The sequence below is a fragment of the Enhydra lutris genome, unplaced genomic scaffold (assembly GCF_002288905.1).
Source record: "Enhydra lutris kenyoni isolate GAN:26980312 unplaced genomic scaffold, ASM228890v2 scaffoldscaffold24, whole genome shotgun sequence".
NCBI lineage: Eukaryota > Metazoa > Chordata > Mammalia > Carnivora > Mustelidae > Enhydra > Enhydra lutris.
The window spans coordinates 7722336-7747314 of record NW_019154108.1 but is presented as its reverse complement, the minus strand read 5'-3'; the positions used below and the strand labels follow the sequence as shown (position 1 = coordinate 7747314).

The following is a 24979-nucleotide window of genomic DNA, read 5'->3' as shown; positions in this document are numbered from 1 at the left end:
CAATCACACATGCCACGTGGCCCATACAGAACTTCGGTTGAACTCTTAATGTTCAGATCCCTGAAATTACCAAGTGAATTATACTGTGTTTCTTACGGGAAAGAGAGTGTGGATGTGTAGACCGACACAAGGGCCATAACTTGTAAAGAAAGACATCGCTACACAGGATAAACCTGAGAGAGGGTAACAGGGTATTTGTACTGTCAGCTTCCAGCTGATCACCATTTGCCTCCCAGTTTCCACCATTGTCCTGTTTTTCTTCTTAAAATGCTACCCTTTGGGCACGGAAATTCTGTTCTTCCATTTTTCCGGTGGAGGCAGCTGTAAAAGAAATAGCCAATGGGCAAACCAAATACTGAAATAAAGTACTAATACTTCCCTCTCCAGGAAACAGACAGTGTAGAGCCCAAGTACAACTGAACTAAGGTGGGTTTTCCTAGTTTTGTGTTTAAAGGATAGTCAGGGTCATCCAGTCCCGAAGCTCAGACTGTTATTTCTGAGAAGATGGCCTCACCCCAGCAAGAGGGAACACTGAAGAAAGTTTCCCAATCAGTTTTGGGAGAAGTCACCATCCAAGGTTGACAAAACATCCTTTATTTTATATTTGCTTAGGAATTTGAAGGTGCTTTCTACTGATATAAAAATGATTCTGAACAAAATAATAGTATCGATTAGCAATCGTGACATTAATAACTCTTGAATATTACACAGGTGCTCTGCTAAGCGACTTAAGTAGATTACTTAAGTCTCACGGTGATCCTATGATGGAAAAAGATTTCTGTTCCTGTTTTGAAGTAGACCTGCACCCAAAATTGAATTTCAGTATTAAAATTTTTAGGCCATTCCTTTGAGTATTAATTCTGATATGAACAACATAAATTTTGATTTAGTAGCTCTCATGTCTGATGGCCCTTCAAACATGGAGAGAAAAAATAAGGATTAGGGGCACCTGGGTGGCTCCGTCGGTTAAGGGTCCGACTCTGGATATTGGCTCAGGTCACGAGCTCAGGGTCCTGAGATCCAGCCCTCTGTTGGGCTAGATGCTGAGGTTGGAGCCTGCTTGGGATTCTCTCTTCCTCCACCCCTACCTGCTACCTCCCAGGTGTGTGTACACACCCTCTCTCTGTGTCTCTTAAAAAAAAAAAAAAAAACTAATTAATTAGAATAAAAAATATGGATTACAGCAACTTCAGCTGTACAGAAACAAGAAGTAAGGCAAGGATAGTATTATAGTCTATAGAAATATCTAAGTTGATCTTTTGCTAATCGTCCTTTGCCCAGAAATTTTCAGCTGAGCCTTTTATAATAAATAGATAAAATTAGTTCTGTAACAATATTGATTACATGTAAATTCTGCTGCTAAGCAATTTTTAACTTGAGAATCATTTGCTTTTTTTTTACTTCAGAAAAATGCACTTCCCCACCACCAAATTTTATTTCATTTGATATTAAGTGATATTATCACTGATAGGATTTAAAGTTCTGTGAATTCCCTTTGAATAGCGTTTGAATAATTGAAGGTTAGTGACATTTTTCTCCAAATTTTTGAGTAAATTATCTTCATAATTTCCTCAGGCAGGTGTTTCCCTCAAATATTCTTGTGTCGGCGTCCCTGCTTGAGGCTCACTCCTTTGTCTCTGATGTTTGCTGTTTGTTTCGTAGAAAAGTAGGTCGATCTTTTAAGTTCACTTTTTACCCGTGTCGTCTTTTAGACATGGATCCCCGTCATAAAATGTGACGCTTTCCCGCAGATGAAGGCGGGGCTGCCTGAGTCCGGAGAAGACGTGAAACCATCCCCGATCTCTGCTTGCGTAGCCATTGTGCAGGCGTAGCGAGTTTCCCTTCCCCAGCACAGAAGGCCCGAGTTGCCCACGAGTCAGAGGACCGAGCGCGGAAGTGCAGCGCCCGGCTCTCTGTTAAACAGCTAGACACGCTCCTTGGCTAAGGGTCAACCAGCTTCTTGCGATTCATTTACTGTCCTCTGTAAGGAGAATTACCACCTCTCCATTGCGCCATGTGTGACCCGGGCCTCCAGATCTGTCCCTCTGACCCCGTCCCACGGCTGGCTTGGGCTCAGCTCGTAAGCCGTGGAATGAGGGAGAATAAACAGCGGACTCCTGAGATTGTCTCCTTCAGAGGATCTGCCCAGCTAGAGCAGCAGAGTTTCCTTTTGAAAACACAAATCTGTATCATGATGCTTCTTCAGGATGGATGTAAAGCAGGAATAAAAACAAACCTGTTTTATGATCCATTCTCAATTCAGAAAGGAAGCCGTGATAAAAACGCTCTGCACTCTGTTAAATAACAGAAATTCAGCTGAGTGATTTCAGAGATCAAATTGGCTTTATTCAGCAGTTCGCAAGTCGGGCGGCGTCCCACCGAGCAATGGAAAGGAGCTCTGCCAGGCTGTAGAAAAGAAAAGGTTTTTAAAGGTGGAAAGGGGGCGGAAAAGGTAATTATGGGCAAAGAGTGAATTGTTGTAGGCAAGCTCACCTTCCTGAGGGAAATGGGAGAGATCTCTCTGGTGCAGTATTTCACTGAGTGCGGACAGGTAATTCCGTGGAAACTGGTTAAATGTTACGTTCCAGGGTAGGTGAAACTGCAATTAGGTTTGATATTAAGTCTTGGTTCACTAACGTGGGATTTACCATAAGTGACTCCATTTGGGGCTTGCTGCCTCGTTTTTAACAGTTCCAAACTTGCCCATAAAGAGAGAGCAGGCGAAGGGTCATGCCCGCCTGCGGTCTGTGGAAACGGGCCTTGGAGGAGAGCACTCTCGGGCAGGCTGGAGGAAAGGCTGCAGGCCGGAATAAAATGTACACGTTGGTGACAAATGTTTAAGCCCTTGGTGATTTCAGGGCACATGGACTTCTTCTGTGGAAATCTGCATTCTTCGCCTGGTTGTAAATTCAATAACAGGTTAAGCTCCATGGGGACCAGGGAATCGGGAGGAGGTGAGTGGAAGAATTCTTTGTGTCATTTTCCCCAAAAGGCTCCTGTGCATGTGCTGGGCCCTGGGCTAATAGCTTCGTATGGCTGTCTTCAGTCGTCATGGCAACGTAAGGGCGCCTATGACCGCCATCTTCCAAATGAAGATAATATCAGAAAAATAAAAACAGAACAGATCCTGTTCTGCTGCTCCTCTCTCGTAACCCAGGAAAACACTCTCTAGCCCGTGTAGGAATTAGGCAGTTGGAGATGGGTCCCTTTAGATGGACGGTCCAGTTGGTCGAGTCTGTATCTTTTATCCATTCCTCGCAACTTGGGATGCAGGTGGGCATCAGCACAAAGTTGCCATTTGCTGCCAAACCAAACACTTAAAAATCGAACTAAATCCTATTCCTCTCTCGACACTCTTTCCCTTTTTCCTCTCGGCAGAAACTATATTTTTTGACGGGGGCGGAGAGGCACCAGGGCTGGTAGGGGCACAAGGTTTCAGACTCTTCTGGAAGAGCATTTAGCATCCTTTCAGCTCCCCGCTTCTGTGTGTCAGCTGCGACTAGGACTGAAGACTTCTCCTTCAACACCCGTCCCCTCTCTGTCCTCTTCACGCCGACACCCAGGTGCTGTCGCCCACCTTGTCCACTGTTCCCCGCAGCGCTCAGAACTTGGCGTCACGCTGCCGCACTTAACATCCACCTGGAATTAGTTTGCTTTTCAACCATGCTTAACTGTGTGGATTTTTCTTGGTCTGCCTCGCGTGGCACGAAACCCTGCTCAGCGGGACCCGTGCATGAGAGCGGATTTTCATTTGAGCAGAGTTGTGTGTGAGGCAGACAATTACGGGAAGAATTATGACACATTTTCCAAGTGTCAGTTTCAACCTATCTCATCAGTTTCACGTGTTGTGAAGCCTCCTCCGGCAAGCAGGTTGCTGTTACCCACTCTCGCCTTCACTGGTGGTTAAGTAGGAGAAACAGTACTACTACTGATAAAAGCCTCAGTGTACTGAGGGTTTTCGCTGTACCAGGCATTCTTCTGAGCATTTAAAGAATATGAACGTACTTAATTTTCACGGTAACCCTTCCTTGCAAATACTGTTACTGCTTTGTTTTACAAAGGCAGAAACTGAGGCACAAAGAAGTGATTTACTCCTTCCCGGAGGTAGTAGAGCCAGAATTCATATCCAGGCAATCTTTCTCCCTCACTCTGATTTCACTGCTAATCATTTTTTAAAAAAGCAATAGTAACATCACATTGATGAAAAATTATTTTCTTCCGTGCTCTAGCCGGGATGCTAAGCTATAGAGTTCATCTCACTTGCTCTTTTCTTTAAAAAGAGCTAACAACACTGTTCATCAAGAAACCCTTCCCTCACTCACGTCTTTCTGATTGCACACCCACGATGACACGACGGCCACAGATGGACAGATGTTCCTTGGTACCCGAGTTCTGCAAACTCTCTTAAGCTCGGGGTTAGAATTCAAAGACTAGGGAGTCGCTATGAATGCTTCTCTATTGGTCTCCTCCCATGGTTCCGGGTGCTCCCCTAGAATCTGCCACCACAGGGAATCCTGTAGGAGTAAAGAGAACAACACCATAGGCTTTCTGACACAGGGGTCTGGATTTGTGAGTCTCAGGGACGCCTAAAACCATCACCATGGTGGGGGGGGGGGGAATGCCAAATACAGTGCCCGAAAAGCAAACAAAAGACTAACTAGCATGCGGAGTACAAAGAAAAGGGCACGGCAGCCTCCAAACCACACGGGGCTCAGAGGTGTGGTGCTGAGGGAGGAGATGCTGGGAGGGAAAATGTGAAAACACGTTAATAGAAATGTTACTTTTTTATTTTTTGGACATACCCTCTTAAATGAATACTAGCCTGGAGTTCAAGCAGGGTTCCATAGGTTTGTTGGTCCAAGAATCTAGCAACTCTGGAGGGAGACAGATTTTTTAATATTTGCAAATACAGGGCACCTGGATGGCTCAGGAGGTGAAGCGTCTGCCATCAGCTCAGGTCATGATCTCAGGGTCCTGGGATCGAGTCCCGAATAAGGCTCCTTGCTCAGCAGGGAGTCTGCTTCTCCCTCTGCCTGCTACTTCCCCTACTTGTACTCACTCTCCCTGACAAATAAAGTCTTTAAAAAATATATTTGCAAATGTAATTAGAGCGAACAGGAATAGGCCTATTTAAACTCTGTTAATATGTACTCTAATCTTAGTCCACCTTTGTTCTGAGAAGACCTAAATAGGAGTACGTTGGCACGGGCTGGCTCTCGTTGGGGGGCACGAGCCCCATGACCGTGACTGTGCTGGCTATGAGACTGGCACTGACCAGCCTGGGGGTGGTGGTTCAGCAGCGCCATGCACCTAGACCTGTCCCTGTCCCGGAGCTCAGGTGGGAGAGCAGACCTGGCCCAGGATCTGCCTGGAATCCAGGATCACTGAGGCTGTTAATCTCGCAACTGGCAGTTAACTCACAGAAGAATGAGTCTAGTGTTCCCCAGATGTGTCTTAGGAAATGCTCTTCACTGGTGGACTTTAACAGGAAGAAACTGTGGTTCGTTTGTTTGTTTTAAGATTTTTATTTATTTATTTATTTCTCAGAGAGAGAGAGCACAAGTGGGGGAGCAGCAGGCAGAGGGAAAGGGAGAAGCGGGCTCCCTATGCAGGGCTTGATCCCAGGACCCCTGGATCACAACCCAAGCTGAAGGCAGACACCCAACCAACTGAGCCACCCAGGCATCCCTATGGGGTCTTTTAAATTGGTTTCCTAGGTGCCTGGGTGGCTCAGGGGGTTAAGCATCTGCCTTCGGCTCAGGTCATGATCCCGAGGTCCTGGGATCAAGCCCCACATCAAGCTCCTTGCTCAGTGGAGAGCCTGCCTCTCCCTTTGTCTGCACCTCCTCCTGCTTGAGCGCTCTCCCTCCCTCTCTCTCTCTCTCTTTCTCTTTCTCTCTCTGTCAAATAAATAAAATCTTTTTAAAAAAGGACTTAAAAAAATAAAAAATAAATGAATTGTTTGCCTTACTGTGGGACTCCTCAGAGCCCTTGATATGCCAGCGTCTCTAGGAGTCTCTCAGTGGGTGGGCGACGATGAACAGTCGTCAAACCCGTTTGGCCGTGGATGGTTTCCACATAATTTTATGGAGCAAATACTCCTGCAGCCTCTGTGTTTCCATGCATGCGGTTCTAAAGCGCTACCCCTGCAGGTGAGAACCCTGCGGTGAAGGGCTGGGGAGGGGAGTAAAGGGGAGGGGAGGTGCTGGTCAGTCGCCCACAACCCCACATCCCTTCCATCAGGTTTTAGGACTCGGGCAAACGCTCTTTTCAGCACATTTGCTGCCTTAAGAAACGTATGTGATTCCAGAGCTGGTAATTGTAGGTTCTGTCTCCTTAGCAACAGAACGACTGGACAATTGGGAAACCAGAGCTTACTGGGAAAGATAATTGACCAGAATTGTTGCATGTCTATTCAGAGATCCACACTAAACACATAAGCTGGCAAAAAGTCTATAATCCAGCCTGAAAACCAAAATATTTCAGCTGTCTTCAAGGGAAAATGACCACCCAGGATATTTGCCAAGCGAGGCCAACAGCATCATTTGCGGGACCCGGTACCAAATGACAATGGGGGTCTCATGTTACAAAATGATCAAGAACCTCAAGATGGCGAGAGCAGAGCCAGGATGCCAAGCGTGGGGTCCCTGTAAGTCAGGTCCTTCGCGTTCCACAGCCAGATGCTAGGAACCTAGGCGCTGAGGAAGGAGGGTCGGCAACAAGTACTATGGGGACTCAGGAAGAAGAAAATCCCCACTGAGTAAACAGTGGAGACCACAGTGAGATGCTGGGATCTGATCTGAGCCTGGAGTGGTAAGGGAGCCGAGGAGAGAAAGGGATGGATTCTAGGCAAAGAGCCAGAGCTGGGAGCAAGCCTGGTGTGTCAGAAGGTCTGTGATCAGTTTCTTGCTGGACCATCACATTCCAGCTACAGAGCCCTTGGATGCAAAGCTAGGAAAGACCTGGATAAGCCCGGGAAGGCCTGCGTGTTCCCAGCACGGGGTGGGGGCTGGGGGAGTGCGGATGGAGTCCTGCAGGCTACAGGGGACACTGAGGCTCGTGACTGGGGCCAGGACCTGGCAGCTCTGGAAGAAATCTCCACGAAGGGCGTGCACTGAGGGAAGAGGAGAGCCTGTGGCCAAGTGAAAGACAGGAGAGACTTGGGTGAGGTTGGGCGACAGGTGGACTGCGTCAAGTTGATGCCCAGTTGTTTCATCAAACAGCCTAGATACTGCTGTGAAGGCATTTTTGAGGTCTGATTAACTTTTAAATCAGTAGTCTTAAGCAAAGCAGCTTACTCTCGATACTGAGGGTTGGTCTCATTCAACCAGCAGCAGATCTGAAGAGCAGATCTTTGAGGTTTCTAAAAGAAAGGAATTTGGTCAAGTCAGCAACATAGACACCCTGCCTGAGTTCCCAGCCTCCCAGCTTTTCCTGTGGATGTCGGACTCACCAGTCCCTATGATCATAAGCCAATTTCTGAAAATAAATCGTGTGTGTGTGTGTGTGTGTGTGTTTATATATCCCCATTGGTTTTGTTTCTCTGGAGTGCACTTACTAGTACAGACAACGACTGTGAGAGCTAGAAGGAAATGGAACAGAGAGACCTGGCAAAGCTGTGTCATAGTGACTAACAGGCCATAAGGAATGCACCAGAAGGCACAGCGGGCATGTTTCCAGTCCCTGAGCTGGGCCCATCAGAGAAGGACCAACCTGTGGACAGAAATGGGGGACATCAGGAGAAAGGGGCAGTTCTGATGTCCAGTGGGCATTTGGAAAAACGGCCGAGAGATTGGCTGATATTGATGCTTTTTATCTAACAGTGATGTTTCTTTACTGCCCCAAACCTGCGGATCTCATCTGTAGCTACAATTTCCTGACAATGACCGTTGAGTGGAATATTGACAGGAGTCACGCTCCCTCTGTGCACCAAGCTGGGTTACTCTTTTCAAGTCTCCATAAGGTTAAGGTTGTGTCCAGACATTAAGAACGAGAAAGAGCACTTTAAAGTGTCTTTGGTTCTGGCTTCTGTCCCCTTTCCTTTCAGTTAAAAGGACAGAGGGCAGAGGCGGACCTTGAAGACCCAGTGGGCGTGCCAGTGGGCCAGAGGAGTGCTCTGTCCTGTAGCGGGTCTCCTCATCCCCATTCAGGGCTCGCCCCACGCCTACATCTTCCCCAGAATTTATGAGTTTCTAAGGACACGTTTAGCTCCCAGGGAAGTAGTGCACTGGTAATACAGGTAACGAGATGTCAGAAGCAAAATAGAAATGAACCAAAGCGGAAGGCAACTCAAGTGGAAATGCAATAGAGAATAATTAATATTCCTTCAGCAATGCGAAATGGAGGCAAACAAAGGATTAATCCTGCAGGGGTTGATTCAGATTACCGGGGCTGCTCTGAAAGGTCAGTTTTGGGGCAGATGCGTTCTGAAGTAAATGAGCGAGTGGGAGGCCCAGGTTGTTACAAAGGAACTGTATTAGCAGACCACGACTGCAGCGACAAAGTCATGCTTGTCTGCTACGGATTTTCAAGTACTGGTTTGGCAGGTGGTATTGTTCCAAGGAGGCGTAAGCAGGAAATGTCTTCTCTCGGCTCCCTTGGGAGACATTCTTACAAACCAGTCTGCTGCCTGTGGCGAATGGGCTCCGTTTGTGCAGTTACGTGAAGAAATACGGGCATCCTTTGCCCTCTCCTGTTTGCCTTTGCCAAGCTGGGGCTTAGTAGGTCTTCCCCGAGTGAAACTTACCATGTCCCTATGTCCCTCCAGCCCTACTTCCTGAATAAATATGCTCTTTTTTTTGGTCTTAAATTATTTGGTTTGGAGAGAGAGAGAGAGAGAGAGAGAGAGAGAGCATGAGCAGGAGGGGTTAGAAGGAGAGAGACAAGAGAATCCCAAGCAGACTCTACACTGAGCTTGGAGCCCAACCTGGGGCTCGATCTCAGGACCCGAGATCACAACCTGAGCCGAAAGCGAGAGTCAGACACTTAACCTACTGCACCGCACCCCCCAGGCACTCCTGAATAAAAGTGTTCTAACCAGCATGATAATCTGAGAGCTCCATCATGGCCCCTTACGTGACATGTCTCAAGGTCTTTATCCTGGCCACTTTTTTTTTTTTTTTTTTAATTTTTGTAGATCGAATCCCATTTGGTTAAAGTCCCTCTTAAAATATGATGGCCAGAATTCAGTACAGTACTTCAAAGTCGCCTCCCCATGTGGACTTTGGCTTATTGTCATATGAGCATTTCCCCTGAAATGGCTAAATCTAGACTCACAGGTTTGTAGGATTTGTTATTTTTGTGGTTTCAAGTTCCTTGCCTCCCAAGACAGCATAGTGGTTGGAGTCAGAAATGACTTGACAGTGAATTTTCTTTCTACCTTTTACCAGTAGATGACCCTCTTTTTTTGTTTCCCTGAGCTTTAATTTCTGTATCTCTACAATTAGACCAATAATGTGAACCTCATGTCATTGTTAGGAATGGAATAGGATGTTCTGCCTTGGAGCGCAGGACAAGCACACTTTTTCCTCCTCCTAAGTTACCTAGATCAAGGTCAAGGGAAAGCCAGAGGCACTGGTGTTTATTTCTGATCTTCGGCAAAGATTTCATAAGTCTCCAAAGCGTGTAGCCTTAGTCACAGTACAGTGACGGGGGTGAGTACCGAGGGGCACGGGCGAGGGGTTATCGTTCTGTATCCTGTGCTGCTCAACGTTATCATCAGTGGTAAAAGACACAGGGCGGTCAGCCAGATTCACACATGGTGCAAGTCTGGGAGACCGAGCTAAAACCGTGGTTTTCAGAAACCAGACGTAAAGAGATTTTAGCTAGTTAATCAGATTGGTCCTAATGGGGGGACATTGAGCAGGGCTGTGAAAATAAATGCAGGCCACCCAGTGAAAATAAGCAGAAGCTGTTTATTCAGAGCGAGCTACGGCGGGGGAGCCCGTCACTACCACAGGCATTTGGTAGAGACTTAAAGGCAGGTGGCGGGCGTGGGGGGTGCTTTGTGGCGGGAGGGGGAAGGCGGCAGGTGTGCCTGGCTGCTGGGGACGGTAGCGGGACTAGGGTGTACTGTCCTGTCGATCGTGAGGGATGTGTCTTTGGCTTCCTCTGGTTGATCCTGAGTGGAGAGTGGGCAGAATGAGGACAAGTACAGCATTACTAACCGAGTCTGGGCCATTTTGGAGCCACCTGCTCCAGCAGTTAGGGTTTGACTTTGGGGCCGGCTGCTGAGGTTTTGTGTCAGAGATCTGTTTTTACAAATGCTCTGTGCAGGGGACCATTTGTATGTTCAGTCTCGGAAAAAGCCCTCTCCCGCCCTCTGCCTCCCTGCAGGAGATTTGTAGAATCCTGGATCGGTGTCTGGGAGCCAGTTCTGAGGACCGGGGTGGCGGTCACCCCACGGGGGTTAATACAGGAAATCCCAGCACCAGTGTCCGTGCCCGGCACATATTCAGTGCTTAAAATTGTTTTGTCCCAGAAATGCATGAACTAGCAAGCGAGAGTGTGTTCAGGAGCCACATGAGGCTTAAAGCTGCTTCATGTGAGAGCCAGGATCCAAGACTGGGAAAGGGCTTATGTCAGTGTGAACGAGAAGTGTCTCACGCTAGAGTTTCTCAGCGACAGACAGGCCAGCCCCGTGAGAGTGTTAGCTCCCTGTCGTGGGCAGCGGCTAAATGGTAACCTCTCAGGGATTCAGTGGAGGGAATGTTCTGGAAGCTGGTGTGCCATCCCCAGACCATGTGTTTAAGGGGAGGAAGAGAGGGTAAGGGTTAACATGTCTCTGGTCTCTTCACCACGACTGACACGTTGTGAGCTCGGTGAGCGTGAGTGAACGTCGTCTTCATCCTCATTACCTCACACAACTCACGACACACGACACCTCTGCTTGCCCATTTGACTTCGGGGCCCCAGCACAGGTGTGTGCACCCCCAGGGACCTGGCCACACCCTCACTCCGCATGTCGCGCTGGTGACAGAACAGTGTCCTACCCCCAAACCTGGCCCACAACGACCCAGTCGAATTTCTGACATCGCCCCTCAGGGTGGGTAAAAATATACTATGTGTTACGACAGTCTTTGTATGCAGAAAAATACCACTTGAAACCATAGAGTTTTGTTCTGTTTTTAATATTAAGGTAAAACTCTAACTGGCAAAGCTTGTTGAATACATACCTCCAGATTCTGTTTCCGTTAGCAAAACTTGATTAAAAACGTTTCACTGGGTTTCTTTGAGGGCTTAGTCAGACCTCAGAAATGCATTGATTTTAACAACTATATTTAAAAAGACTCATTTAAGTGAATTTTATTGTCCCCTTTTTTTTTACTTCATGGCTTTCATAATTTAATTGGAAGAAATTGGAATGTATTATCTTGATACAATGACTTTCAAGAACACTCCTCACACCCATAAATCATTCTGCGTACTTCAGCTGTTCCAGCTCAAGCATCTTTTATTATAATGAGCCGTCACTTCAGTCCTTTACTGTTGAATTCACCAAAATGTAACTGTCATATTCTTAAAAAGCTTTCCTGAAGTTTAATTGCCCCTGGAAACTGCATGTAGAAAATTAGCTCCATTGCCTTGCCGCCCTTACATGACGGCCTGCTTAACCCCCCCACCCCCACACTGTGAAACTACTTCTCTCTTGTCATAGCCAGAGTTGAATGTACCATATTTGGACCTTAGGAACAGCCTCAAAATACTCCTCCACTTCTCAATTAATTGCCTCCTGTATGGGATATGTTTGTTCTGGAAATGGTGGGTCTGAATGTCATTCTCAGAGGCCTTTGGGAGAACTCATGCTTCACAGTAAAGCAAAATTAAGATAAACCAAACCTATAGATTCAAATGTTAATAGTTTTCCAGCTTTCAACAGAGCTTTCTGGGTTTTTTTCTTAAATTTTTTAAAGAGAGAGAGAGCGTCTCAAGCGGACCCTGACACAGGGCTTCGATCCCAAGACCCTGAGATCAGGACCTGAGCTGAAATGAAAAGTCGGACAATTAACTGACTAAACCACTCAGGTGCCCCCAGACCATTATACCTTTTAAAAATTTCCCATTGATTTCTTCTCTCCTCACAGCCATGCTGTGAGCTACACAGTCTTAGAAACTTTGTTTCCAGACCAGGAAACTGTTTCTGAGAGGCCAGTTAAAAAATGTCCTGAAATTTTTCTGTCAGTTAACATCAGAGTTAGGACTGGAACCTAAACCTCTGGTTTCTGGAACACTCTTTTTCCATGGCATGCTCTTTTTCTTAATAATTGTCTGAGTCAGTGTCCAAACATACAGCAACATCCCACATTTACGGTAATAGCCCAGAGACCTAGAAACTCGGTACATGAGAGCCTTCTCTAACTGGAGTACAGCCAAGACCTAGGGAACATACATAAAGACCCTGCATGGCCTTTTCCTTCCTAGAACACCCCTTTGGCCTTGTGACAGATCTGTTCGATCTTAGGTTCACCGCGGGTCTGATTAACGTCCAAGCTATGGCCAATGAGAAGTCACAAGTCTGAGAACACCAATGGCTCAGACAAACGAGAACTGTCCTTGGGGCAGGAGTGAACCACTGACCATTCAAAGCAACACACAGGGGCGCCTATCAGTCAGTTAAGCTTCCGACTGGACTCTTGGTTTCAGTCAGGTCATGATCTCAGGGTCGTGAGATCAAGCCACACGTTGGGCTCCATGTTCAGCATGGAGTCTGCTTGTCCCTCTCCCCCCTGCTCCTACCCCCCATTTCCATGCTCACTCGCACATGCTCTCTCTCCCTCTCAAATAAAGAAAGAAATGTTTTAAAAATAATAATAAAATAAGTAAGGAAAAATAAAAGCAACACATAGATTTGAAATTCCTAGTCCTCATGAACCAATCAGTCTAAGCCAGTCACGCATGCCTCTCAGCCAGCTCCAGTGGCCCTGGGCTTTCAGGATGACCACAGCTTCCCTTTATGAAGAGGGAGAACTGTCCATTCACTGTTTCCCATTCCAGGCACAGGAAGTATGCTTCCACTTCGTGCAGAGCTGTCTGTCAAAATGGTGGAAGGCTTCATCTCCAGAGTGTTCAGCTCCCAGCTCTGGGCAGCTTGGACCTCAATAGCAGAGCTGACCCATAGATCTATCCTGTAAGCCACTAATGAGAGCCCTGGGTGTAATTTAAAATTTTCTAGTTAAAAAAAAAAAGAGAAAGAGAGAGAAAAGTCAAATTGACATTAGTATATTCTATGAATCTCGAATTCCCTAAATATGATGATTTCAACATGTCATTAATATGAAATATTAATAGTGAGATATGTTTACCTTCTTTTGTCATGAGTCTTCAGGAACCAGTGGACACTTTACGTCCACAGCACATCTCAGCTCGCCTTGTCCAGACTTCCAGTGCCTGCTAACCACACGGCTCTGCTGGCAATCTGGGCAGTTGGCCTGGGTCTAGAGTATCTCTCTTGAATTAGGAAGAAGACTGCTTTTTCTAACTTAATCACAAGCCTACAGAGCTAAGGTGTTCACACTGAAAAGCTAGTTTTGTATCAGCCAAATGAACCAGCCACAGCCACCTGGAAAGTCAGAGGGCCCAGGACTCCCCAGAGCGTCCGGACGTTGAAGTAGAAGCCCAGTCCCTTTCCTTAAGGAGCTCACATTATACTAAGAAGATAAGCAAGTGAGAAAATATTTTGAATACAGTTTGTTGTGCGTTTAATTAACTCAGCCTGGAGGAGGGGTCAGGGATGGTTCCCTGGAGGAGGTGACGTATGGGCTGGACCTAAAGGGTACGTGGAGAGGAGTGACACTGCTTGTTCAGAGAAGATGTGCTTGCCCACGTGGCTCTTACAGTGCCGCCTTGAGTAGAGGGAGGTGCTCGGGGTCTTGGGGGGCCTCTGGTGTCACTCAGAGAAGGGTGGACTCAGCCTAAAGTTGTGCAGGAAATTTTCAAAGAGTTTCTAGGCAGAAGAGTGACAGCTGTGGGGACGTGGATGGGAGGCTTAAAGACTGGAGTCTATTAGGGACCCCACTGGGGAGACTGCTGCAGACGGGGTGAGTCAGGAGGGGCGCTGGAGAAGGTGCGTTCTTGAACCAAGTCCTTGGCAATCAGGAGGGGCCGGAGGGGGGCCCCAGGCTCTCACCACGAGTCTCCACTTTAGGATCCTTCTTGTCATGGTCCCCTGAGAGAAGCTTGAGGTTGAGTCAGGGGTCATGAGTCAGATCAGCCCATGTGTCTACTTAGAGGGGTGTAACACTATCCGTTTCTATAAACAATGACAGCCCCTAATATTAGCGGCATACATGAGCCAAAGGACACACAGCAGACTGTTCGCAGCGATGACCTCTGCAGAGGGAGCAGACATAGCAGAAGAAGGACTTCAGCTCACTCTCTAGAGACACCCACATGCTCCAAAGTACTCCTTTGTGTTGAGTAAACATGCATATTCAAATTGAGTGACATTCTAAAATATATTTAATTTTAATTCAATAGTAATTGCGTATATCATAATAAGTGTTTATGTGTGTGTGTGTAGAGAGTTTGTAGAGATTATGGATCTATCATAGTGGGACATGTCACATAGAACTGTAACCGCCCAGGAAGGGGGAATACTTAAGTCCCAGATCCTGCACGTAGGGTCCATCATCAAAGACCTTCCTTGCTTCCAGTTGTAAGATGAGTGCGTTCTGGGGATGGAATGCGCCGCACGGTGACTATAATCAACAATAGTATATACCTGAAAGTTGCCAAGAGAGGGGATCTTGCAACAACAGAAGGTAAGTGTGTGAGGTAATGGATATGTTAATTAGCCTCATTAGGGTGATCGTTTCTTAACATATACAGGTATCAAACCTTCGTGCTGTACGCCTTGAGCTACACAGTGTTGTAGTGTCAGTTACATTTCAGTAAAGCTAGAACAGGATCTTTCCGATTTCCGAAGCCCCTGGACCATAAATGCCCCACAGTGCTGGCCGGGCCTGCCCCCAGGGATGTGGGTCACGAATGGCTTGGAGGCCTCCCGCTTCCCCTTCCAGCACCATTTGGTTAGGTTTATTCCTAGGTATCTTATAGTTTTGGGTGCAATTATAAATGGAATTGACTCCTTAATTTCTCTTTCTTCTGTCTTGTTGGTGTAGAGAAATGCAACTGATTTCTGGGCATTGATTTTATATCCTGACACTTTACTGAATTCCTGTACAAGTTCTAGCAGTTTTGGAGTGGAGTCTTTTGGGTTTTCCACATATAGTATCATATCATCTGCGAAGAGTGATAGTTTGACTTCTTTGCCGATTTGGAGGCCTTTAATTTCCTTTTGTTGTCTGATTGCTGAGGCTAGGACTTCTAGTACTATGTCGAATAGCAGTGGTGATAATGGACATCCCTGCCGTGTTCCTGACCTTAGTGGAAAAGCTTTCAGTTTTTCTCCATTGAGAATGATATTTGCGGTGGGTTTTTCATAGATAGAGCCTGCTTAAGGTTCTTAAGGTTCTCTCTCCCTCTCCCTATGTCCCTCCCCCCAAAAAAACAATAATAATGTAATATTAGAATTACTATTCAAGAATATTGCATATTATCCTCTACCTCAGTGCCTTTCTGGTTCTCATTTAACTTTTTTCTGCCCTTCACCTTCACATGACATCAATTCCCATTCCTCTTCCTCTCTCTCGGCCCCTGACCTCGTTCACTTGGGTCTCAACCCAGTGTTAACTCTGGCCTTTCAGGCTTATTTACCCGTTTCTAAACTTAAATTCTGAGCAAAACATAGGATCTAAAACAAGAGAGTTCATCCTCTTCCCTTTACTTTCTATTCAATGACCAATCTTTTCGGAAGGCTCTTTCCTTGGGGAAGAAGAAGCCAGGTCCCTCCCGAATCCCGCCTGGGTGTCTTTCCGAGTTGAGGTCCCCGGTTGGAGGCCTCGTGAGATGCAGAGGCGCGCGCTCGTGGAAGGGGCCGGGAAGCTGGCCCCGGATGCCTCTCGGTCTCTGAAATGCCTGCCAGACAATGTGAGAGATCGCGTCTATAACAGATGGAAAACACCATATTTAAGGCAGCCGTAATGTTTTTATTTTCAAGTTATTTTTAGTTGGCATTGTCAGTTTCTTGGTGTCACTTGGCATTTACACCCAGAACCAAGAAAAAAGAGACAGAAGTTGTCGGAGAGAAGACACGCCTCACCCGCTGGAACATAAGCACCAAAGTGGAAGAGGCTCAGGAACCAGGAGAAAGCCCTGGGACATTTTCCTGTAGAAAGAAGTTCATTTTGTGGTGCTCCCCTCTCAGCACCTTCTTACACCAGAAGTCGCACCGAGAGCTCACCCAGGTGGGGAAAGGAAAAACAGAATAACTCCTGATGCGGAACTCTGCTGTGCAGCGTTCCTCCCCAGTGACCAGCCTCTGCTTGCACACCCCCCGTGACAGGAGGCTCACTCCTGTCTAAGCTGATTTTACTGATGAATTTCTCGTTTCCTTAGAAGAGTTTTCCTAAATGTGGCCTCAGATCTGCTTCCAAACCAACCATTCATCATTCCAAGTTCTAGAACAGACATTCTCACAGGCCTCGAGAAAAATTCTGACATAATACACTACAAACCTTGTGAGCAGAGAACAGAGTGTGAGAACCCACATACTTGGGACCAGGCATTGCCAGGGTGTCTGGAGCGTGGGGGCAGACAGAGGAGCTTTCATTCCCCCCTGTGGGTGCCAGATCAGTACTGCCCTTGCAGGAGGGTGGCCTTGTGTCCCTAAGGCCAGAACTCGCGGCAGATGGGCATAGGGGCTATTTTTTGCTAAATGTTCAAGAGATTGATTTTGTGTTCTTCTAAGTACTTCCATGGCTTGTTAGCTCCTCCAAAGATAAAATGCAGATGAAATGCTTTTGCAGCAAATATCCTGACAATGAAGACGTCTGAAGGATAACCAGCCCTGTCTGTTCTCTGTACTTTGTTTATAAAACGCTTTCTTCCACATTAATTTACCTGATCCTCCTACAGCTGGTGACGAGACAGGGGCCTTTGTTACTCTCCTGAGGTCACAGATGTGGGACTGAGGTCCAGAAACACCAAGTGATGAGCCCGAGGACGTCCTGGGAAGTGGGTCCCCAGAGGCGGCTGTTCTGCGTCTGTGTCTCCTCCGGAAGGACCCTGGTGTTCCTCACCCAGGCAACACCCTAATGAATGGCCCCGAGAATAATGATTATCAAACATTTCACGGTGAATGAGCAATGAAGCAAATGCTTCCTTTGGTCCCAGTCCCAGAAGCCAGTGATGTGAAGTGTCCCCGGCTGTGTCTGTCCACAAGGTGGGCACCTCCATGGGGACATGGCCCTGCCCATAGCTGTCCTCCTTTGGTGAGGTTTTTCTCACTCGCTAGCAGCGAGGGACGCAGCCAAAAGAGCCTCTTGAATTCTCAGACTCTCCCAGAGCGATGGGATGTTGTATGAGGCCTCCCAGAAGAGAGAAGAGTGAACAGTTACTCTACTTTCCTCTCCGTTACCTTAGTTGATTCGCTCCCTCATTTCATCTAGACCATTACCCGGCATTGGAAATAAAAATAGACCAAGGCGGGGGGGGGGGACCCTGCCTTCAGCAAGTGTACAGTCTGATGGGAGAGACAGCCTACAGATCAAGTGAGCAAAGAAAATCATTATGGTGAAGGGTGCTGAGTGCAACACAGAGGGTGTTGTGACAGATGATAAAGGGAGGAAGGTGTCGGGGACATAGAATTCCTGGAAGCATCCATGATTGGCAGGAAGCCTAGAGAACTTCCCGGGCTGGGCTTATGGAAGAGCCATGGACTAGACCCCAAACAGAAGCTGGAGGGGCAGGAGGGACCCAGGGCACTCCCTCTTCGAGATTCTCTTACCCCCGTGAGACTCCATGGTCCTCGCATCCCTCCTTCCTGCTCAAGGGCTCCCCCATCTTCAGTATCACAAGCAACCCACTGGCCTGCATCCATTTCATAGCCCAGAATCGCGCTGCCCTCGGCCACCTGCCACACCTGGGACATCACGCCCACCGCCTCGGCTGTCATCTCGGCTCTGGGCAATGCTGCTTACAGCTAAATGCCTCCAGCTTCGGAGCCCTCGCTGACTGAGATCGGGTCTGCAAGCACACATCCCTACCCTGTGCGCACGCCGCCATGAAGCCTTATCTCTGACTCCAAGCACAGCGGGGCTGCATGCGCTCCTGTCTGAGCACTCATTCCTGATCCCACCACTGCTCTGTGGTGCGTTGCTGTCCGGCCACTTCACAGCCACTTCACCTCGGGCTGCAGCCGCCTGTAACTTCTCTCCCTCTTCCCTTGGTGCGCAGCCAGCTGATGGCTAGCGGAGGAAGAGGCGGACTTCACGCATGCCACCCACACAGTCATTCTTCCGTTGACAGGGACGTGGGAGTGAGCACTTGGTGGTCTGTCCTGGGACTCATCAGTGCACAGTGGCCTATTCCTGCTTCTGGCTCTGCCCCATTGCCATTAATCCCCACCTCTACCCGAGGTTCATTTTCCTAGATTAAGCGTACCCCTCCCGCACTCAGACATCCTCAGCAACTCTCCTCAGCTGACAGTCAAAGCCCTTCTCAACTCTCACTCCCGTCCATCTTTCTAACCACAACGTCCATCACCAGCCACACACCAGCCACACAGTGTGACTGTTCCCTGGGCAAGATCCCCATTTCTCTTCTCTGTGTCTCTGCACACACTCTTCCCTCTGGAAGGGGGAATGCTCTCCCCTCTCATGCTGCCTGGGGGCGTTTCTACCCATGGGGTGCTCAGAGATGTCAACAGTGGCTAAGAAGGGAAGAAAGGCAGTAAACAGGAATGTGGTAATGGAACACCGTAAGATAAATTAGCTCCATGCATTTAATGAAACACCAGGAAGGCATTTAATATTTAATGACAAAAAGCGAGTTTCAAAATCTATATGCAGAAGTATATGTATACACATATATAATGTGCACATATAAATAGTGTATACTTATGGCATATTAACAGGGTATAAATCAGTTATGAACTCGCTCACTGCAAACAACAATAAAAGCCACGCCAGCTGGAATGGCCCCCAGCTCGGGTGTCTCACGCAGCAAATAGGCCACGAGCAAACAGCTGAGGGCTGACCCGGTGCCTCAGTGATGCCATCAAGGACCTGATTCTGTGTCTCGGCCTTTATTCTCCTGTTTGAGGCATCATGGTCAAAAGGCCGCTGAGACCTGTATCTCTCTCACACTGCATTCTGGAAAGCCACCAGTGGGAAGACAGTGGTACAAAGGCCGAGGGCAGAAGGGTTTCCCTCTCCAAGTTCAAGTCTTCATTTGGGTAGGGGAGCTCCCCAGGCCTTTCTGTTGTATCCCCTTGGCTCCCCATGGCCACCCCAGCTGAGGAGAAGGGGCTGTGGCTGGTTGTTGTTGGGTCAGACAATCCACAAGTATTTGCTGTAGTGGATATGTCCTGGGGGATTAATTTAAATGTTGATTTTATTCTCCTTGGATACTAGGATAATATACATATTACTTTGGCTTGAGTGAGAAATTAAAATTTTTAATAAGGAACTTATCCTTCCTATTTCATCATAGGTATCTTAAAGCCTTCATTGGAATACGTGAATAATATGCCTGTTCATGTGTTTGCCCCGAGTCACACGCACAACAGAGATTGGCTCTAGGGTTGGAAAACCATGCGTTCCGATCCCTTATGCTGTCCGTGACTAAATTGCATCATCTTTGAAAACCTCAGTGTCCTGGGCTGTAAATTGGTGATTCTACTATTTTACGGGGCTTTGACAAAGATGACACAAGTTAAATGAGAACATAGGGAAAGGACTGAGTAGCTTTTTCTGTAACTGGTTGTCTTTCTCCTTCCGAAATTCATGAAATGTATCTTTCTCACGCTATCTCCATTTTGCAACTCTTAGGTTACCTGTTTGCATAGTTTTTCCTTTCTCAGCTTTCCCTTGTGAAAGGCAGTGACCACACCTTTAAAAATACATATTCTTTACAGAATATAGAGTAGTGCCTAGCCCATAGCGTGTGACCAACCGGGGCATTAAAATCATATTAGCATTTTCTTAAAACTACTTCACTTTCACATCAGAGCATGACGGCCAGGAAACTGACCCTATCGTTTCTTCCTCCGCACTCTGGGCTGTGATGTGGGTAACGGACTGGCACTGTCTCCAGGCCCGTTTTTATGGGTAATCACTCTGAGTCGGGCTGACAGATGCTGGCCCTGTGGTCGTCATCAAGAAGCCACAGGGCTCTGGGGTCTCCTGGAATACTGTCAACACCCCAAGCTGTGAGGCTTTTCCATTCTTTAGAAGGGCGGGGGGGGGCGGTAAGGAGGAGCATCTCAAGTTAAATTTAAAATGCCATCCTTAAAAATAAAAAAGCAGAGGCATATTCTTTTAATTTTCTTTAAGCGACCTAGCCAGCGTAGCTTAAGAAGATGTAAAAGACGCCCATGAAAGTTGCAGTCGGGGGCGTCGAGAGACCCTTAAGGGGACTATGAGAATGATTCTGCCAAATAAAGTTTTCCTTCTGTAATATCTCTGTGCCCCAGGCGAGCCTCTCGGAGCTGTCTTCTCCGTGTTCTTGTCTTCTCTGAAAATAAAACAGAATCTTGTTTATGGCCATTGAGAAAATAGCCACAGTTATTTTTTTTCCCTCCTCCCCCGCTCTGCACCACCCCAAATGAGAACTATGAAAAAAGAACATGCAGTACTCAGTTTGCTTTATTAGTATTCCTGCTTATAATTCTCCTAAATAATACGTGTATCTATTACTCAGTTTTAGCTTACAGTCTGATGTATTGATAATTGCTTTTATTTTATTATTTTTTTCATTAACACATAATGTATTACCTATTTCAGGGGTACAAGTCTGGGAATCTTACACAGTCCACAGCACTCACCATCACACATACTCTCCCCGATTGATAATTGCTTTCAGCCAGCTTCTTCCACCCTCCCTGTGTGTAGTTGCTCATTTTTCAGAAGCTCTTGGCCCGTGGTAGGTTTCCACTGGATTTGGCAAAGGCAGCCTCATTCATCATGGTAAGCGCCGTGGGGCTGGGCAAGCCGGTTAGGGCACAGCCTCGTTCTTCTGTCGCAAGGAGCACACTGTGACAGATGCGTGTGTTCCCGGGTGGGTTCCAGATGACAGAGCAGAGGCCGCCAGCTGTCACAGTGGGCCCCCATCGCCCAGGTCTTCATCATTGCTTCGTGTGGCGCGCTACTTTGCTTAAAAAGCAGATGTGGTGATTTGGCTGGGGGCGGTGGGGGGGGTCCCGGGCTTAGTAGGGAAGTTCTGTGGTCCATCCAGGCTTCGACTTTTGGATCACATCTGCTGGTTGCCTTTCATCTCGGGACCCCATTTGTCTGATCCCGTGGGAAAAATAGCCAAGCACTTATGTGCCTCCTGCCTTCTGTCCATGGGTCTCACATTTTCCCCCAAACTTGTTTTTCCAACAGCGCCATGGGATTTGAGTCCTAACGGGAGAGAAGGCACTGACTTAAGTGGTGCTCAAACTCACTTAAAGTTTTAAAATCCTTTGAACCACAATGTTGCAGAGGCAGAAGATGGCAGAGCAGTGGTTTCCAAACTGGGTCCCGAGGCACCCTGAGTCACCAGCCCATTCACAGAGGTGCTGGAGGATGCTTTACGTTTTAGGGAAAACACAGCAAAATCTGTTGGTCTGGTCACCGCATGAGTTACTGTCTCAAAATAGTTTATGATTTCAGTGTTCTTTGTGACTCTCCCTTTCCGTGATTACTGTGATCAAAAGCGTGTCCTAAGCAAAACCTCTGTGAAACAGGTCATGAGCCAGGGTCTCACCTGGTTCCCAGGTCTGAGAGGTTGGGTCAGACAGGTGCACACATCCCGTTAATGAGTAATTGTGATTATTTAGAAATGAAAATAATGTCTTCTCTTAATTTTTGTGTGCATTAAAAAAAAAAAAAAAGCTAGTACATTGTTAGGACATACCTACAAGTGAAGTCATTTGGACCTCATTACTTAAGTCAAATTCTTAGTTTCTCTTCTGGCTTGAGGGGTCTATGCTGCCCTAAGTTATTGAGACACCAAGGATGCCGTGAATCGAGCAAGTTTGAGGACCTCTGTCTTGGAGTTCTGCTAGTCCCACTAGTCTAGACACCCATTTGATGACATTACTAATATTTAACAAGGAATGGTGCTTTAATAAAATATTTAAACTGCAGTACAGCAAAAACATACTGTAATTTATAACCAGCTGCCCTCATTAGGGGAAATTACAAGTTATGCTGAAAAGTGAATGCTCGAGTTAGGGAGGGAGTTAGTGGGCATATTATTAATATTTAACTTTCCTCTTGATGTTTTTCCTATCCAAATTAAGATAAAATAAAATAACCCCCCATCACCCCTCCCCTGCTGCAGTGGCTTTCTATTAGCCCTTGACTGTATTCGAGAATCTGGGAACAGAGACTATCATAGAGTGAAATGATGTGATCGAGGGATGGAAGAAGAGGTAGGAGTGCGTCTTGGTAATGATAGTGAATCGGGGAGGACTCCCTAGTTCCCTAAACCCCAGGGCTTCCTCCCCTCAAGGGGGCAGTTGGGTAAGAGTGAAGGCAGACCAGCGATCACTTAAGAAGAGGACCTGACATGTAAAAATTGGTCCTGCGTTTGTCTTCATTAATATGCAGGGAAGGGAACGGAAACTCACCAGGTCTTTATATATCTATAAAATTACTCTGAGACCTCGTGTCAATCTTTGAAGGTAGAAATTATCATCTTAACTTTTACCACTGAGTAGAGATCAAAGCATTTACCCTAAAGGACTGATGTTGGGCGAGGCTGGTTTAGAAATCCACTTTTTTTGATGCTGATCAAAATCGTGAATCTAACGATCAGCAAGTCACTTCCATGCCTTTCTGCTTTAGGAAAGTTAATTGTACACAAACTGGAAAAGGAGATTGGAAAGACTATGGATGGCCTGGGCTGCTAAATTTAAGAGCTCGAGGTCTGTCTTTTTAAAATATATTTATTTTACGGAGAGAGAGGGAGAATGTGAGTGAGGGAAGGGGCAGAAGGAGAGAATCTCAAGCAGACTCCCCAGTGAGCACGGAGCCCAACCTGGGGCTGGATCTCACGACCTTGAGATCAGGACCATGAGATTGTGATGGGAGCCAAAACCAAGAGGCACTTAACTGACAGAGGTCTGTCTTTTAAACAATGGAGGGCCATTGAAGACTTTTTTACCTTGGCTTAATCAAATAAGTATTTTTTTCCTTTTTTTAAAAAAGATTTTATTTATATATATGAGAGAGAGAGAGAGAGAGAATGAGAGGGGAGGGGTCAGAGGGAGAAGCAGACTCCCCGCTGAGCAGGGAGCCTGATGTGGGACTCGATCCGGGGACTCCAGGATCATGACCTGAGCCGAAGGCAGTTGCTTAACCAACTGAGCCACCCAGGTGCCCCTCAAAGAAGTATTTTAGAGCTGTGAAATTGAAAGCAGCATCGAGGAGGCAGAAGGCAGCAGGCTCTAATTTGAAATCCTTGCATGGAGCTGCTTCGAGATTCGCAATGGGCTCAGGAGGCAGAGGGCATTTTCACATTCTCTCCAGCAGTGCTATCCCGATAAAGTGTAATGGGACACACACATTATTTTATATTTTTTACATGTTAAAAAAGAAGTTTTTTTAAAAAGGTAAAAATCATCAATATTTTATCACCATCTAGCTAAAATAAAATGTCAGCATCTCAATATTCAATCAATATGGAAAATTGAGATATTTTTACTTCTTTTTATACCAGGTCTTCTAAATCCAGTGTTTTACCCTTATAAGCACTTCTGAATCCAGACTGCATTTTAAGTGCTCGAGAGCCACACATGGTTTTTAGCTACCATCCTGTGCAAGGCAGCTCCCACACCTTGCCAACGCCATGCATGGTCTGTAGACCAGAGGAATCAACACTATTTGGGAGCTTAGTAGAAATGCAGAATTCCCATGTCCCGTCCCCAACCTGTGGAATTGGAGTCTCCATCTTAGTAAGACGTCGCATGTAATTGGTGCCTGTGTTAAAGTCTGAGAATCCCTGCCTTCTAGAACAGTGGTTCACAGCATGGGATCTTTGTGTCTGTACCAACAGCAACAGCACCACTTGGGAATCCGTGGGCCCCAACACAGACCCATTGAATCAGTAACACCAATGCCAGAAATCTGAGTTCTAACAAGCTCTCCAGATGGTTCTGACACACACGCGCGTTCAGGACCAGTTTACCAGAACATCTTTCCCTGCAAAGATAGCACTATGGTTTTCCCCACAGGCATTCTATTTTGAGAGAGCTTTTTCCCTAATCAATTCCGCTTGCTAAGGAATCAGTTTTGTTTCCCACTGTCGTGACTCAAATATGGACCTCTTCACTGATGTCAAAGGATGGGGAATGGAAACCCACTAGGATGTTAAGTGACCCCATTAAGTATATATTGAAAGGGGAACCCTCTTACACTGTTGGTGGGAATGCAAGTTGGTGCAGCCTCTTTGGAGAACAGTGTGGAGATTCCTCAAGAAATTAAAAATAGAACTTCCCTATGACCCTGCAATTGCACTACTGGGTATTTACCCCAAAGATACAGATGGAGTGAAAAGAAGGGCCATCTGTACCCCAATGTTTATAGCAGCAATGGCCATGGTCACCAAGCTGTGGAAAGAACCAAGATGCCCTTCAGTGGACGAATGGATAAGGAAGATGTGGTCCATATACACTATGGAGTATTATGCCTCCATCAGAAAGGATGAATACCCAACTTTTGTAGCAACATGGACGGGACTGGAAGAGATTATGCTGAGTGAAAGAAGTCAAGCAGAGAGAGTCAATTATCATATGGTTTCACTTATTTGTGGAGCATAACAAATAGCATGGAGGACATGGGGAGTTAGGACCAGGCATTTGGGGGAAATTGGAAGGGGAGGTGAACAATGAGAGACTATGGACTCTGAAAAACAATCTGAAGGGTTTGAAGAG

The 24979-nt window shown here is 46.7% G+C and overlaps 1 protein-coding gene across 1 annotated transcript in view; it reads left to right on the top strand.

Moving 5' to 3' along the window:
• Positions 1 to 24979, top strand: part of LOC111150878 (phospholipase D family member 5) — a 378454-nt gene that overhangs the window by 268397 nt on the left and 85078 nt on the right. The gene's annotated exons all lie outside the window — the stretch shown is intronic.